The 13,824-nt window shown below is 44.0% G+C and overlaps 1 non-coding gene across 1 annotated transcript; it reads left to right on the top strand.

Moving 5' to 3' along the window:
* Positions 1–203: 203 nt before the first annotated feature.
* On the top strand, positions 204–367 carry LOC116914185. The gene has a single exon (XR_004389725.1). It is a non-coding gene; the product is annotated as a U1 spliceosomal RNA (small nuclear RNA).
* The last annotated feature ends 13,457 nt before the right edge of the window (positions 368–13,824 follow it).

Here is a 13,824-nt window from a genome sequence, read left to right as displayed (position 1 = left end):
ATAGCCACATAAACCATTCCATCTGGTAAATCTCTCGGTGTGTTAAATCTCTTGTGTGCTACCTCCTGGGGTTTCTGTCTCTCTGGTTGGGTCCTGAGCAACACGGAAGGGATGATCCAAGGAGAAGAAATAGAAGTGTTTTCTTATCCTGTCCACCTTGAATCTGGAACTTCTTTCTTTAGCACAAAGTCAAAAAGATGGATCTACTTACCCGGCAGGGGAGATACCATGATCATGAAGGTGGTTTTCCCAGGGTCAGGCTTATCCATTGCACTCTGGATGTGCTGACCCCTGCGATTTACCCAAATGCGGAAAACTCGACTACATAATTTGTGGTAGGGGGGGACTGCATTCGCGCTCTCCCCTGGCAAAAGAAGAAAAAGATGGCTGCCATTCAAATTAAAGATAGAAAAAATAAAGGATGGGTTGGTGGGTGGGTGAATGGATGGATGGATGGATGGATGAATATATGGATGGATGTATAGGTAAAGATTGGGTGAGTAAAAGAGTTAGTATATAAATGATTAAGGAAATGGTGCTATATGCTACATAGAAGTAAATTCTGTGTAAAATAGAAGAAAAATTTCCTGCCATACACACATCTTGCAAACTTTGTAGCCCTGAAATAAATGCTAAACTGTACTTTTGAAAACTAAAATTTTTGGTAATATAAAACAATTGCTTTCTATGTTGACCATCTGGTTGAAGCATGAAAATCCCAGAAAACATTTTCTGTTTTTGTTTTTTTCCCCCTAATTCACCTAGAGCTGTTCTGTGAACTCCCCAGTGTTAAGCGTGATATGAAGACATACCACAGTGGAAATGCTGGTCTCTTGTTAAGTAGAATGGAGGGTTTGGATTCAGCACCAGACTATGGTACAAGAAGCAAAAATCCTGCTCCCTCTCTCCTGTACTCCTTGAATTCTGTGGTAGAGAAATGAACGAGAACTTGGTGTTTTTGTTCAGCAAGTGTTTCTTGCCTGAGTGACTCTGTGATCATGCCAGCCCAACAGATAGGAAGGTGCAAGCTCAGAGAGAAGCTAGAAGTTTGTGACAACCACCTGATCCCATCCAATTTCCCTTCGGGATATTGAAAAGCCTTTGACTTTTCATTCAAAACTTTGAGGCACCTTCTGGGAATTAGAAACACAAAGCATTTCTGCAGCTTGCAGGAGCGTTGGAACCGCAGAGCATCATGGGACATCCCTTCTGAGGATTTGAGAATTCTTCCCTGCCTACAGATGGAAGGAAGCCCTGTTCTACCTGATCCCTGGCTAATGCTAGGGTTCAGATTTATCTGTTCACCTGCAGGATGATATTACAGCAGCCATTGTGCATGACAGGTAAGAGAACCGTGTGAGAGAATGTAGCCTCAAGGAAGAAGAACGGGGCTTCACAAATAAATGCAGCCCTGGAGTCTGAAACCCCTAGGATCCAGTCAGAGAGGATGTCTGCTAAGAATCCACTGATCTCCTCTTCCTCCTCCTCTTCCTTCTTCTGGATATTTTTTTATTTACATTTCAAATGTTATTCCCTTTCCAGGTTTCCTGTCCATAAGCCTCCCTCCCCCCTTCTTCTATAAGGGTGTTTCTCCTCCCAATCTACCTCCCTTTCCTGCCCCCCCACATTCCCCTACACTGGGGGTCCAACCTTGGCAGGACCAAGGGCTTCTCCTCCCATTGGTACCCAACAAGGCTATCCTCTGCTACATATGCAGTTGGAGCCATGGGTCAGTCCATATATAGTCTTTGGGTAGTGGTTTAGTCCCTGGGCAGAGCTGTTCTTCTAAACACTAACCATTAGACTGCACCATAGCAAGGCGTTAGTTAGCAAACATTGCTGAAACTAAAGGAGAGAACTGTACCTAGCTAATGGCCATGAATCCTGGAGGGTCAGGGTCCTGGGGGTGAGGTAAGGTCCTAGCTCTGGGAAGAACATGTACAGGGCCCAGAGTGAGGGAGCTTGTCTGAGAGTCCATAACAGGTGCTCACAGTGCTTCAGGAAGTGCAGTTTCTGTGGAAGGCATTATCAGCAGGGCAAGCCCAGGTCTAGGCACAGGTAGCATGAGGAAGGTGAGATGTGGTGAGGATCCACCTAAGGATGGGTTCCTTTGCCACGGAAAACTGCGACTGCCTGTCGTGGATCTCAAGTATCTGGTCCATTGCAAATATTCCTTCTTTTTCCTCAGATGCTTTCTTTCCTGACTGCCTAATTTATTTCCTCCTATAGCTCACCAGAGTGCCAGCCTCTCTCACAAGCCTCTGGTGTCAGTTGTCACTTTGAAGAAATCGAATGACAGCTGCTTCCACTGTCTTCTGCTATGAGGCTAACTATAATTCAGTAACCTTAAATGTCCCAGCCAGTTCTACCTTTTGTCTTCTAAGCGAGGGCCGGGTAGCCTTGGTGCCCACCCTACCAACATCAGGAAATTGGCCCGAGTGGCCGTCAGGTGCAGCAGATGGCTCTGTGTGCTTTTGAATAGCTGCAAAACCAATGAGACAGAACTTTCACCAGAAGTTCTCAACACCCCTGCGTGTACAGGAATGGACTCCTTCCCTGCTCTGTTAAGTCTTAGCCCTCCTCTGTTTTTAAGGCAGGGATAGAGAATGCCTCCTGGGGTTTCCCCCTACCATAACGAGGTGCTGTCTGCACACCTGCCTTACGGAAAAAGACCTGAGCAGATTTCGAATACGAAGCAACGTGTTCTTGATTTCACCTTCAATTAACTTTCAGGATTTATTGTTCTTAGATTTGTATCCTCACGCAGAAGCGATGCATCCCTAAGACATGGAATTATCTAACGAGAGGCCAGTTTCCTGCTTATTATACCTTAGTAACAAAGTCCACCGGCTACGATAGCCAGCAAATCAATAATGAATGCTCTTACGGCCGACGTAATGCGATACGTTGGAATTAAGCGAGCGATGCTCGAACGCAGGTGGGGAGAGAGAGGAGGAGCAGGCGGGAGGCAGCAGCAGTGAGCTGAGAAAGGCCTCATGCCTTTCAGGTTGACACTGAAGAGAAACATCACATCCTCTCCCTGCTCCAACACATTCCTCCTCTGCGCATAAGAAATTACTTAAAGATGGCGAGGGCTTCCTGCGTGACCTTTGCAGCCGCTTCTTTGCAGTGAGTTTTGGCTGCTTACTGAATGGAAAAAAAAAAAAAAAAGGATCCAGAGATGAACGGTCAGGAAATTGGCTGCTCTTCCCATTAGCTTTAGAACGTTCTGTACTTCATGTCCTGGAGTGTGTGATGATGACGAAGTGCTTTGTGGATGCCGCATGGTAACTCACATACTCAAGGCTATGCTCGCCAGCCATCACATTCAGGCTCCAGCTTCTCTGGCCCTGAGAGGTTTCCTCCCGTGCATTGCGTTTCCCTGAGAACCTCCCTCCACAGGAAGCTGTAAAACACAAAGACATTTGAAGACCTCCTGAGGAAAACATCCAGCTGCTCTTGCTTCTCATTGATTGGGGAGCTTTGTAAACCAGGATCCTTTAACTATCACAAAATACCAGAGAGAGTCAACATGGAAGGAGGAAAGGTCCAGCACTTTCAGTTGGCTTTGATGCTTTGGGTCTGTGCTGAGGCCGTACTCTCCTGATAGGAGCCCATGGCTGAGAAGGCTCTCACCTTAAGGAAGCCAGAAACAAAAGAGAAAGGAAGAGTAGAGCCCAGTGTACTGATATCCCCTCCAGGGCATGCCCTCAATGATCTAATTTTCTTCCTCTATACCAAATCACATCTCCTGAAGTTTCCAGGACTTCTTGGTAGTGCTGTAAGCTGAGAACTAAGGGCTCTAGGGAGCCTATTAAAAATCAATCAATCAATCAATCAGTCAACCAATTAGTTAATTTATTGAGATAGGCTTTCTCCGTGTAACAGCCCTGGCTGTTCTGGAACTCACTATGTAGACCAGGCTGGCTTCAAACTCACAGAGATCTGCCTGCCCCTGCCTCCCATGTTCGGGGATTAAAGATGTGCAGCCCTCCGTCAGGCCTTCTCTGGGGTACTCTTAATCAAAGTGCAGCAGGGGCTCCTCTTTATGACTTGTCCTTGTCCCATCTGTCCAGCCACCACTCTCCCTTGATCATGGAGGAATGGGGCAGTGCAGAAGGGTGCTAATTCACATGAAGGCTTGGAGATTATTATGGGCGGGAGGTAGTATTATGGGGTTGGTACAGTTACAGCAACCAGAAGCTACCAGAAGCTTCCAGACTACTTCTTGAAGCCTTTCTTATGGAGAGGCTTGAAATTCATAGAACACATTGCTGCTCACCGCTCATGAAAATGTTGGTGATCTTTCAACTCCTACTTGGAGATAGCTTGTCCCTTCCCTGATAGGTCTTTTGTAAAAGAGCTCCTTCCAAGGGCAATGTTATAACTAACCGAATGGGAAAGTTAAAAAAAAAATCCCAGTACTGACCTCGGTTGGCAGAAAACCAAGAACGTTTGTCCTGGATCTTTTCTGTGAGGAAAACTTGATGGCCTCCATGATGCTGCTTCACAAGAAAATGTTAAAGTTGAACAGATAAACAGCGCTGTCTTTAGCATGATTTATGGAGGAAAATGTTGTCATTAGGGATCATGTTGGCTAATCTGCTTTGTCCAAGTTCCCCTTAGAGACTATGGTTAATAGAAGTACTGGGCAGGAAATTAGCATACACATTACTAGTCAGAAAAAGGGGTAAAATGTTAATGGGGTACCCTCCGTGTCTCTGTTTCTCCTTATTTCTCTGAAACTTAATTAATGGCCGTGCTCAGCACTAGGAGGAATCTGCATCCAAGTCCATCTCCCTGCTAAGTGCTATTTTGACAATTTCTCGGACTTGGTCTCAAAGAAGCGCAGACCCTGCTTCCAGAGCTGCCATTTCTGTCTCCACACTGTGGACTCTCCCCTGAGAGCAGAGGATTGCCGCCATCCCACAGCTAATTAGCATGGCTACACAGCCTCTGCAGTTAGCAAGGTAATTAGTTTCAGAGATAAGTGGAGATCGGGGAGGTTTGAGACACAGCCTGTTTATTGAACGATGTCCCCTGGACAACACAACCACTGCCTACTTGTTAAAGAAACTTGAATTATTATCGGCACAGAGTTCCAGATCCCTAGGAAGAAGCAATGTGGTAACTGGGGCCTTTATGGACACAAAGGATAAAAACAAATTTATGATTCAGGCAGTAACCTTTAGAGTAAGGCCAAGGGATGCTTTCTGGGGAACTTCGCTTTCACATAGGAAGGGTAAGGGACTAAAAGGACATGCTGAGGCTTTGGTGGGGATTCCTGACATTTGGGGAGAGGAAACAGCTCAGATCGAAGTAAAATAGGTGGGAGTTGTCCCAGAGGAAAACCATAGAGTTAACCTTCACAAGGTATGCCTTTTCCAGAGAGGAACTGCTAGGCGAGAGGTCGGGTAGATGTCCATGTTCCTGTTTGCAGCCTTCCTCATCTGTAGAATGGGCATGTGATAGTACCTGGTTGTGAAGTGATCAGGAGGAGTGAATCTTATGAGACACGTGGTAAGTACCACAGATAGGCTAGACACGACGACTACTTTTGTTTCTTATCGCTAAGGCATGTCAGAGGCTCTAGGTAAGAGATTAGACTAAATGACTTTGAAATCTCAACTCTTTGGCCAATGACTTAGCAGACGAATGGAAGAAACCCTTTGCACCCCAGAGATTATCTTGTGAGAAACACTATCCGGCTGCTCTTTAAAAACAGCGATTATCTCCTGTGCGACATCCTTCGCCTATTTAGATCAACATGCATTTGCTTTTTTTTTACTTATATCCCCCTTTGTTCCTGAAAGATTTTAGGTAATACATTTTCTTTTTAACTTTCACATTATGCTTGTTTATTTTTTAAATATTTATTTGGTTTTTTGAGACAGGGTCTCTCTACATAGCCATCGCTATCCTGGAACTCACTTTGTAGATCAGGCTGGCCTCAAACTCACAAAGATCCACTTACCTCTGCCTCCTGAGCACTGAGACTAAAGGATGTGCACCACCACACCCAGCCGTGTTCACTTATTTTTTTATGTGTGTGGTGGCCAGAGAACAGCTTGACAGAGTGAGTTCTTGCCTTCAATTGTCTGGGCCCTGGCGATTGAGTTGAGGCCATTGGGATTGCAAGCAACTTTACCATCTCCTAGACCTAGGCAGCATAGTTAAAGCAACTGGGTATATTTTGTAACAAGTACTGGATTAAATACTTAGCGTTTTATAAAAGGGATTTTTCAAACCATCATTAGATATGTGATAGGTTCTGGTAACTAGATTGAATATTTTCAAAAGCCATTTTTAGAGCTGAGAACCAACCCTTCAAGGTAAGCCAGCCTCTCTCTGCTGACTGTCTCCTCTGTACACCCTACTCATTAACTTCCTGGGGTCATCAGAAAGTGTCGCTGGCAACTGTTGGCTGTCTCCTCATCAGGTGTGGGATGGTAGATGCTGCCTCATCTCCGTCCATTTTACTGCTTCATTATTAACCACCGTCTCTACCAACTCCTATGAAGAATAGTGTTCTACATTCCCTGCAGCATCGCTTGGCTTTGTTGTTTAATCCTGGCCCCTTCCTGATGCCTGCTGTTCTAAAAGAGTCTCTAACTTTCTCAATCTGACGAAGGGCATCTATCCGACATCTACAAACAACACTATAGTCAATGGTGAAAGACTGGAGCCTGTTACCTTTTATACACTTTGGGAAAAATCTGAAGATGAAATTAAAAAAGTTTTCAGTTAAAACAGTATCAAAAACCAGTCACAAATAATAGAAAATATCTTGGTGTGACTCTAACCAAGCAAGTGAAAGATCTGTATGACAAGAACTTCAAGTCCACGAATAAAGAAATCAAAGATCTCAGAAGATGGAAAGATCTCCCATGCTCATGGATTGGCAGGATTAATATAGTGAAAATGGCCATTTTACCAAAAGCGATCTACAGATTCAATGCAATCCCCATCAAAATTCCAGCTCAATTCTTCATGGAGTTAGAAAGAACAATTTGCAAATTCGTTTAGAAAAACAAAGAACCCAGGATAGTGAAAACTATCCTGAACAATAAAAGAAATTCTGGGGGAATCACCATCCCTGACCTCAAACTATACTACAGAGCAATAGTGCTAAAAACCTTATGGTGTTGGTCCCAGAGAGGCAGGTAGATCAATGGAATAGAATTGAAGACCCAGAAATGAACCCACACACAAAGAAGCTAATACCATCCAATGAAAAAAAGGATGCCATTTTCAACAACTGGTGCTGTTCAACCTGCAGTCTGCATGCAGAAGAATGCAAATTGATCCATTCTTATCTCCTTGTGCAAAGCTCAAGTCCAAGTGGATCAAGGACCTCCACATAAAACCAGATATGCTGAATCTGATAGAAGAAAAAGTGGGGGAAGAGCCTCAAATACTTGGGCACAGGGGAAAACTTCCTGAACAGAGCACAAATAACTTATGCTTTAAGATCAAGAATCGACAAATGGGACCTCATAAAATTCCAAAGCCTCTGTAAGGCAAAGGACACTGTCAATAGGACAAAACAGAAACTCACCAATTGGAAAAAGATTATTCACCAACTCTTCATCTGATAGAGGACTAATATCCAAAATATACAAAGAACTCAAGAAGGTAGACTCCAGAGAACCAAATAACCCGATTAAAAGTGGAGTACAAAGCTAAGTAAAGAGTTCTCAACCATGGAGACTAGAATGGCTGAGAAGAACCTAAAGAAATGTCCAACATCCTTATTTATCAGGGAAATGCAAATCAAAACAACCATGAGATTCCACCTCTCAGCAGTCAGAATGGCTAAGATCAAAAACTCAGGTGACAGCAGATGTTGAGGAGGATGTGGAGAAAGAGGAACACTCCTTCATTGCTGATGGGATTGCAAGCTCTTAAAACCACTCTGGAAATCAGTCTGGAGGTTCCTCAGAAAATTGGAAATAGTTCTACCTGAGGACCCAGCTATAATACTCCTGAGCATATAAGATGCTCCAATGTATAACAGGGACACATGCTCCTCTATGTTCATAGAAGCCTTATTTATAATTGCCAGAAGCTGGAAACAACCCAGATGTCCCTCAACTGAAGAATGAATGGATACAGAAATGTGCTGCATATATTCAATGGAGTACTATGCAGCGATTAAAAATGATGACTTCATGAAATTCACAAGCAAATGGATGGAACTAGAAAATATCACCCTGAGTGAGGTAACCCAGATACAAGAGAACACACATGGAATGCATTCACTGATAAGTGGATATTAGCCCGAAAGTTCACAATGCCCGTGATACAACCTTCAGACCCTATGGAGCATAGAAGGAAGGAAGACCAGGGTATGGATGCCTCAGTCCTGCATTGAGGGGGGAAAAGGACAATTGTGGGAGGGATAGGGGGACCTGGGAGGGAGAAAGGAGAGGAAAGAAATAAGGGTGGCAGCATCAGAATCTGGAAGAGATGTGAGAGAGGCACAGAGGGTCAGGAAATTGAGCAAAAATATGTAGCAGGGAGAATGAGGAACTGGGGATAGCCACCAGGGGGTCCCAGACACCAGGGAAATGTGAGGCTCCCAGGATCCTACGGGATGACTTTATCCAAAATGCACAGAGAAGGGGGAGATAGAACCTACTGAGACCACCTCTATTAAATAGGCATGGCTCCTGGTCAAGGGATGGGGCCACCCACCCATCTCAAAGTTTTTAACCCAGAAATGTTCCTGTCCAAAGGAAGAACAGGGACAAAATATGAACAGAGACTTAAAGAAGGGCCAACCAGGGACGGCCCCACCTGGGGATCCATCATGTTTGCAGACACCAAACCCAACACTGTTGCTGTGGTCAAGAGGCACTTGTTGACAGAAACCTAGTGTAGCAGTTCCTGAGGAAGTTTGGCCAGCAACTGACCAATGCAAATGTGGATGCTTGGAGCCAACCATCAGACTGAGCTCAAGGAACATGGTAGGGGGCCTGGGAAAGGCACTGGAGGAGCAGAGGGGGATTGCAGCCCCATTGGAAGAACAACATAGGCTGGCCTGACCACCCAGTTCTCCCAGAGTCTATACCACTAGTCAAGGAGTGTACCTGGAGAGATCCATGGCTCCAGATACATATGTAGCAGAGGATGGCCTTGTCTGTCAGCAACTGGAGGGGAGGCCCTTGGTCCCAGAGAGGCTTGACACCCCAGCATAGGAGGATGCTGGAGCAGTGGGGCTGGAGAGTGTGGGCGGGTGGGGGAGCACTCTCATACAGGCAAAGGGGAGGATAGAGGGTAGATGTGGGATGGGAGGTTGTGGTGGAGGGGTAACCGGGAAGTGGAATATCATTTGAAATGTAAACAAATGGAATGATTAAAAATACATTTAATGGGATAAGGCAAAAATGCTAACAGTAAAAATAACATTGAAATAATATATGCTAATAGAATAAGAATTGGAAGAAAAACACAATTCTGTTCAAAATTAGAACTTATTCTGATTGAGTCAATTTCAAACCAAATTCTATATTTCTTGTGCATCTGTTATTCCAAAACATTAAAGGTCTGCAAGATTTATGCAAAAGGAACCCCCAAAACAAAATAATGTCAAAACAGAAAGAATAAATTTACCAAACAATTAAAAGCCTCTACAATATAACATGTACTATGTCCAAAAATAATGGAAATGTCCTCACATATGAAAAGACAAATAAACAACAACACCAACAACACCAATGCAATCTTAAGAAAAAAAAGGCAGAGGTAATGGAAACCCACCCCCGGGAACCTTCATGTTGGAATTCTCAGGCAAGGAGCTACAACAGCTAGGTATAATAAGTTATGTGGCTAACAGAGGAGATGGGAAAAACTCAACAAGAAAATGGGATACACTTGTCTAAAGTTAAGTGAAACTTCTAGAGTAGAGCACTACTACATCTAAACCAAAGATGCTGGGTAGACTTGAAGGATAATGAAAACTACAAACTTGAAGATGGATGGGGAGGGAACTATTACAGGGATGGGTAGAGAGTCACTAATGCACACACAGAGACAGCATGGACACAGATCGAAACTATTGGATTATCAAAACAGTAAGGGCAAATGCTAAGATAAAGCGAGTAACTATAGAATAAAAGATAGAGATTGGGGGTTAGCAAGATAAAGAGAACTATAATTTCAAAGCATCTACATTTTATGTACAGTGGTAAAATTAGAACCCTCCAGAGTTGGCAGTTAGATGTGTCTAGTGAAATGTAATCACTGTAGCAATTGTCAATAATAGTGCAAGAAGACACAGCTAAGCATCAATAAATTAGCTAAAATAGAATTTGAGGGGATGCCATGATGGCTTAGTCAATAAAGTACTTGCTAGGCAAGCATGAAGACCCAAGCTGGCATCCCAGAACCCATGTACAAAGCTGAGTACCGCTCAGGTGGTGGCGCATGCCTCTAATCTCAGCGCTCTGGAGGTGGAAGCAGGCCAATCACCCGGTCAACAGAGTGAGTTCCAGGACAGCCAAGGCTACACAGAGAAGCCCTGTCTCAAACAAACAACACCGTCCAAACAAACAAAGACTGAGCACAAACATTTTACCCCAGCACTGGTGGGAAGACAGAGGTAGAGGCTGAGACCGGCAGATACCTGAAACCCAGTTGCCAGCTGCCTTAGTTAGGGTTTTACTGCTGTGGACAGACACCATGACCAAAGCAACTCTTATAACGACAATATTTAATTGGGGCTGGCTTTCAGGTTGAGCGGATTCAGTCCATTATCCTCAAGGTGGGAGCATGGCAGTGCCCAGGCAGGCATGGTGCAGGAGGAGCTAAGAGTTTCACATCTTCGTCTGAAGGCTGCTAGGAGAAGACTGACTTTCAGGCAGCTAGAATGAGGGTCTTAAAGCCCATGCCCACAGTGGCACACCTACCCCAACAAGTCCACACCTCCAAATAGTGCCACTCCTTGGGCCACGCATAGTAAAAGCACAACACCAGCCAAGTAGTAAAATCTATGAGCTTCACATTTACTGAGAGGTCCTGTCTCAATAAAATAAAATAAAATAAAATAAAATAAAATAAAATAAAATGAAATAAAATGAAATAAAGGTAGAGAGTGATTGAAGGAAGATACCCAGACACCTAGCATCAACCATTGTCCTGCCTACACACATGCATACATGTGTACCTGTACACACATGTGTGCATACACATACTAACAAGTCCATAAAGTATACACATAAGTATACTAATAAGTATACTAACTTATTAACTAAAGTATACTAATAAGTACATGTTACATACATGAATACATGCACACACACATGCCCCCTCACTAGGTTACATTTATTACACACATACACATGTACCAGCATGCCCTATTAAATATATAAGTTATACACATGCATATGCATGCACCTGCACCCACACTTACAAACACATATAAACATGCAATCACATGCCCCTCCAAACATACAAACATGCATGCACACGCAAGGATGTCTGCTCCCTATAGTGTTTCTTGCATATTTTTAAAATGTTTTCTTGGAAGGCAGATCAGAGAGACCAAAACAAAACAAAGACTCTCAAGTTTTGAGGACATGGTTGAGCCTGTAAGGCAAACCAGCCATGAAGATCTCTCCAAACCCTGAAATTAGCAGCAAGTGTAGGCCAATTACAGTCACTTAGTTTTCCTGTCCCTTTTTCGTTCTTTCCTGTCCTTTTTGTTCCGTCCTTGTACTAGGCTATCACTATGTAGATCAGGCTGATGTGGAACTCACAATCCTCTGCCTCAGCCTCCTGGTTGCCATTGTGGGGTTTACAGATGTAGGGCACCAAGTCTGACCTAGAGTCAGTTTTCTCGACTTTTATTTTTCTCGACTGTAAGGATTCCTAACTGGTACTCAGAGTCAGTGTGGTTTAAATACAAACAAAAAGAGAACCGTTTCAGAGTGATGGTCCTCCATCACCTGTACGCTGTTTGAATTCATGTCTCGTACAATCGTACGTCCGAAGTGAGGTTATGGATCCTACAGGACAGGTGAATGTTCCCAACTTCCAACCTCTTTTATCTTTTGCTAATTGACATTCTATTGGGCGCCTTGCCAAACTCCCTGACTATGGGCTCGTCTAGTCTTCTAATTGCATTCTCCACACAGCTGCCAGATCTACTTTTAAAAGAGAAATCACATCATTTTACGTATTCACATCACACACTCTCACACCACACACACACACACACACACACACACACACACACACACACACACACACTCTCCCCATGCAACATCTACTTAGTATCTTTCTGTGGATTCTGATTGCTAACGGGACTTTGTTCAAACTTAGTGTGGTCTGCATGGCCCTTAAGTGCTATCCCAGTCCCCTTTCAGTTTCATCTCTGTAAGACCCTCTCCAACAAACTTGATGTTCACTGTATTCTCAGTACATAAACTCTTACATGCCTTCTGGCCTCTGTGTCTGCTGTTCTCAATTCCCTCAAGTCTCTCTTCTGTTTCCCGTACTGTGGAACTCCTGTTCTTCTCTGCAGACCCTCAACTCAAATATCATTTGGCTAAGAACTTCTGGGCGAGCCCCTAGGACATGCGTGCTTTATTGAATGGAGTAGTTAGGTGGTTAAGCAACCCATGGCGGATCACTGTGTCTCTCTTCAGAGCAGGCAGTTGGAGATGGCAGATGAGAAGGCAAATTCAGCTTTAGACTAGAATAGCCCTATGAAAATTAATGAGAGCGCGTATTGTGTACCAGGCATCCAACCTCAGTGAAGCTAAGGCAGTTTACCACAGCTCCTGGGTCAGAAGAGCTAAAGGGAGCCAGCAGGGGCTGCCGTCCTTGTGGGGCTGCCTGTTGTGCCCATTCCCATCAGCACCAGAGGACCAGTGTGTGAGCCAGCAGGTGAGCGATCACATATATGACACTGCACAGCATCACGCCCTGCTCCAGATCGCCAATAAAACAGGAATGTGCCACTTTCACGTCTGCTTTTCATGTTTCCTGTAAAACCATTGTGTGGTCAGTGGGAAGCTTACACTGTTTAGGGGAAGAAAGCTCTTAGGAGCATAGAAGCGGCTCAGCTGAGACCACGCGGCACAAACCTCCATGTCTTCCTCGGAGAAGAAGAATTATTCTTTATGTCCCATTTACATGGGTGCATCTGTATCTGAGGTATCCAAACTATAATTGGTACTTGATGTTTAGTAAAAACCACTAATTAGGAAACATTCTTATGAAATACCAAGTGGACAGAGTTATTAACACTAATTTTACACACATTATTTCTTCTATGTATTTCTTAAATTATTATTATTATTATTATTATTATTATTATTATTATTATTACTTATCTGAATGTGTGTCTTTGTATGACACATGTGTGCAGTGTCCAAGGAGGTCAGCAGAGGCTGTCAAGCCTTCCTGGGCTGGAATTTTGGGCAGTTCTGAGCTGCTTGACATGGGCGATTGGAACCTAATTCTGCTCCTCTGGAAGAGCACCAAGTCCTCTTAACCTCCAACCCTGCTCTCCAGACCTTTTTCCATGTTTCTTTTTAGCAGTTGGAAAGCCAGCGTTTAGCACTTGTTTGCATAACCACCTGAATAACATTACAGGAAATAGCGATTTCTTAACATATATGCAGGGGTCGGATTCAGGGGGGGAGGGGCAAACCTGGTTTTGTTTTGTTTTCTCTTGAAGTCATCTCCAGTGATGACAGAGCAGAGCCTTTCTTTACAGTGCATCTCCAAGTCTCTCAGAGAGGTGGCCAGGGTCAGTTATTTTAAGCATTTGGGATTTGGCAACACTCAGGGCTGGAGCATACATCCTGACTAGAC

The sequence above is a fragment of the Rattus rattus genome, chromosome 12 (assembly GCF_011064425.1).
Source record: "Rattus rattus isolate New Zealand chromosome 12, Rrattus_CSIRO_v1, whole genome shotgun sequence".
NCBI classification, from domain to species: domain Eukaryota; kingdom Metazoa; phylum Chordata; class Mammalia; order Rodentia; family Muridae; genus Rattus; species Rattus rattus.
This window is presented reverse-complemented; position numbering and strand designations above follow the sequence as displayed.